This window comes from Panthera uncia, chromosome B1 (assembly GCF_023721935.1).
Source record: "Panthera uncia isolate 11264 chromosome B1, Puncia_PCG_1.0, whole genome shotgun sequence".
Taxonomy (NCBI): Eukaryota; Metazoa; Chordata; class Mammalia; order Carnivora; family Felidae; genus Panthera; species Panthera uncia.
In genome coordinates, this window is record NC_064811.1 from 173,594,081 (window position 1) to 173,598,416 (window position 4,336).

The 4,336-nt window shown below is 40.2% G+C and overlaps 1 non-coding gene across 1 annotated transcript; it reads left to right on the forward strand.

Annotated features, from left to right (window-relative positions):
* Window positions 1-2,743: 2,743 nt before the first annotated feature.
* Window positions 2,744-2,850, forward strand: LOC125924085 (U6 spliceosomal RNA). The gene has a single exon (XR_007458270.1). It is a non-coding gene; the product is annotated as a U6 spliceosomal RNA (small nuclear RNA).
* The last annotated feature ends 1,486 nt before the right edge of the window (window positions 2,851-4,336 follow it).

Here is a 4,336-nt window from a genome sequence, read left to right on the forward strand (position 1 = left end):
TCTCTAACTTTAGCGTAAAATTCTGGTTTTTCAGTTGTCTCTTGGATACTTTGAATGTCCTGCTGACATGTCAAAATCTTTGCATTTAAAACCAAACTCATGCTCTCCCCATCCCCAATAACCCGTTCTTGGGATTTTCCTAATTCTGTCTGTGTTGCCATTGTTTTTGTCTCTAGAGCTTACAAAATGGTTAGAGAATTCTTTCGTTCTGTAAAAGTTTTCTTTCCACTTTCTCTCTGATTTATCTCTTATTTGCAATCTTACTGTGTCTCTTCCTGCTTGTATTGCATGTTCTATTTGTCGTCTAAGTGGTTTATCTACCCATAGATTCACTTTTCTATAATCCATTCCACCCACCAGGTTGAGATTTGCCTATTTAATTCACCAATGCCATGTCATTAGCCAGCTTAAAAACTTTAAATGACTACCAGATACTAACAGGATTCACCCCAAACTTCTTATTCTGGTAGGAAAACAAAACAAAACAAAACGCCTAGAGAATCCAGAGCTGTTGGTTTTGGTCTGACTTTTACTCTATGACTAATTTGTTTTGTGAACATGATGAAATCACTGGTCACCCGGTAAAAGGTCTCTTTCCTCTAAAGTGAAATACTAGCAGAAGAAAAATAACCAAAGGAGAATTTTGCAAAACAGGAGAACCAAATGGCCAATAAAAGGTGAATAGACGCCCAATCACAATGAGATATGACTACATACCATCAGAATAGATCACATAAAAAAGACAGACAATACCATATTTTGACAAGGATGTGCGTGCAACAACAGGAGGGGTTTTTATATACTGCTGGTCCAAGCAATTTTATTCCTAGGTATATACTCATCAGAAATGTTTGCATGTATTCACCAAAGGGCGTGTATAAGCATGTTCACAGCAATACTATTCAAATTAGCCAAAAACTTGAAATTATCCTCAAGTCATAGGATGGGTAAATAAATTGTGACACACTCACAAGTGGAAGAGTATTTAGCAGCAAGAATGAAAAACGTGGATGAATCTCCTAAACGTGATCACAGGAGCCAGATGCATAAGAGCACCTGCCATATGATTTCATTTCTAGAATGTGAAAGCCAGGGAAGACTCATCTGTGCTGTGGTTACCTTTGGGGGGAGGATACCCAGTGAAGGAGCATGGGTTGGTTGTGGTATTTGTAAGTTTCTTCCTTTGGTCTTGGACTGGATATATGGATGTGTTCAGTTTGGGCAAGTTTATTGTGTTGCATACCAACGCTATGTGTACTTCTGGTATGTATATTATGCTTTACTAAAACGTTTTCTTTATTATTTTTAACGTTTATTTTTTGAGAGACAGAGAGAGACAGAGCATGAGTGGGGGAGGAGCAGAGAGAGGGGGAGGGGCAGAGAGAGAGGGAGACACAGAATCCGAAGCAGACTCCAGGCTCTGAGCTGTCAGCACAGAACCCCATGCAGGGCTTGAACCCACGAACTGCGAGATCATGACCTGAGCTGAAGTCCGAAGCTTGACTGGGTGAGCCACCCAGGTGCCCCAAATAAAAGGTTTTAAAATGATCACTCAGGGGAGCTATAAACAATGGGTGCAGTGAGGTAAATAGCCTCCCCAGGTCTGCTCCCCAAATAATATGAAATAACTTTCTATCTACAAAAATTCTATGAAAACCACTTGTCAACGTGAACATAAATAATGTTGAAACTGTAAAGTAACTGTGAGTAAAAAGGGAAAAGTCAACAAGTATCAGTGCTGTGGCCCATGTGTTCCCTTCTCACCCCATGGGGTTCAGTGGCAAGCGAAGGCAGGCGGAGAGAAACTGTGAGACACACAGGAGGGACCCGAGTGGAGAGGCCTGTGCATGAATTGGAGTGACCACCAGAAAGATTGTATTTACCCTAAGTCAGAAAATCCTAAAAAGGTAACCGGGTAGATCAGAACATGACAGCAGAGAAAGGATTTCAAAGTATTCAGGACTTAAAGGACCAGATAGACTAAAAAGAAGAGGACCAGATATGTAATTTAAAGGGACAAACTCTATTTTTAAAAAAAGTTTATTTATTTTGAAAGAGAGAGAGCAAGCAGGGGAGGGGCAGAGACAGAGAGAGAGAATCCCAAGCAGGCTCCACGCTGTCAGTGCGGGGCTGACATGGGGCTCGATCCCACCAACATGAGATCATGACCTGAGCTGAGATCAAGAGTTGGCAGTAACGGGCTGAGCCACCCAGGAGCCCCCAGACTATATCTATATATCTATATATCTATATATCTATATATCTATATATCTATATATCTATCTATCTATCTATCTATCTATATATCTATATCTATATCTATATATAATTAAAAAAATTTTTTTTAATGTTTATTTATTTCTGAGAGAGACAGACACAGAATGTGAGTGGGTTAGGGGCAGAGAGAGAGGGAGACACAGAATCCGAAACAGCCTCCAGGCTCTGAGCTGTCAGCACAGAGCCTGACGTGGGGCTTGAACTCACAAGCCGGGAGATCAGGACCTGAGCTAAAGTCTGCGCTCAATCGACTGAGCCACCCAGGCCACCCCCACCCTGACTATATTTTAAAGGAAAAACCTGATTTAAAAGGATAGTCTTCTGGGGAAAAAAAGCTTCTAGGGGAGAAAGAGGCAAAAAAGAAGGAAGAATCACCTTTGGGAATTCAAGTGGTAAGTGGGAAAAGAAGAAAAAGGGAGAAATTTTGTGTCCTATAAGACAAAAGAGAATAAAAACACTGGAAGCCGAGCTCGGTTCAGCTGCACATATGCTAAAATTGGAACGATATGGAGAAGATTAGCGCGGCCCCTGCGCGAGGATGACACACAAATTCGTGAAGCGTTCCAGATTTTAAAAAAACAACAAAAAACTGGAAGCCTTGCAGGCTCTTCCCCTACCACTAAAACACTCCAACAAAACCCCACTGAAGTACCTGGACGTTTGTAAGCCGAAAAGGAATTAAACTAGGAATCTTCTAAAATGCGGAAATATCACAAAAATGAACAAAAAGAAAGTGAAATTTACAGAGGAATATGTCAGATAATCAGGAAATGAACTTGCATGCAAATCAACTGAGGGAAATTCCCCTCCTGGAAAACAGCCATGAAGCAGAAGAAAATTGTAAGTCTATACTCTCATAATGAATGAAATCTACTGAAAAAAGCATATGAGAAAACCTCTTTAAATCTGAAACCCAAAAACTAAAAGCAGAAATGGACCAAAAAAAAAAAAAAAAAAAAAAAAAAAAAGGAAAAGGAAAGGAGAGAGAGAGAGAGAAGAACCTGGGTGGCTCAGTCAGTTAAGTACCCAACTTTGGCTCAGGTCGTGATCTCACCGTTGGTGAGTTTGAGACCCACATCAGGCTCTGTGCTGATAGCTCAGAGCCTGGAGCCTGTTTTAGATTCTGTGTCTCCCTCTCTCTCTGACCCCTCCCCCATTTGTGTTTTTTTCTCTCTCTTTCTCTGTCAAAAATAAATAAGCATTTTAAAAAAAAGGGAGAGTGAGAGAGAGAGAGAGAAAAGAAAAAGTTAATTAAACTCAGGGAAAAAATGGAAGAAAAAGAGAAAGTTATCTCAGAAATGAAGAATAAAGTATAACATGCACAAAGGAGAATGGACCAAATGAGCATTTAATTAAAGGTAGGAAAACAACCAAAGGGATGGTAATAAGTAAACAAAAAAGTAAAAAGGCTCAGAAGGTAGTAGAAAAGAAAGACAGGTAAAGAAAGAATAATATTCATGTTATCTGAGTCCCTGAGGAAGAAAATAAAAACAATGGAACAGATCTAATATTTAAAATTATAATCCAAGGAAATTTCCAGAAGTAGAAAAGATCTAAATCAACACATGGAAGGGCTCATCTGTCAAACTTAACCCAGAACTATCAATTCTCAGACATAGCCTTGTCCAACTAATAGTTCTCAGAAATAAAGATAAAATCCTCGAGGTCTCTCTCTAGACAAAAAGATCAAATTACTTACAAAGACAAAAGAATTAACTAGCATTAGACTTTCAAAACCAACATATGAAGCAAGGCAACAATGGATATTTTTGTATTCCTACATACATCTCCTTAAGCTTTGTGCTGGGATGCAGTTAAAGTTGCTTAGAAACACTTTGATCCTTTCCAATCTTGCTTTTATGATTTGCTAGGTGGTTCTGGAGCAGTGCTCCTACTACTGAGATAAGACCTTCCTAGAGTTTGTCCCTGGGGGGTGGGAAGTGGGGATTAGGGGGTGGGAGAGGGGTGGTGGTGGTAGGGGTGGAGGTGTTTGTCAGGCTTGGCTGGTGCGGACAGGTTCTCCCCTCTGCTCTGTGTGAGCACTTCCTCCCCTAATCCT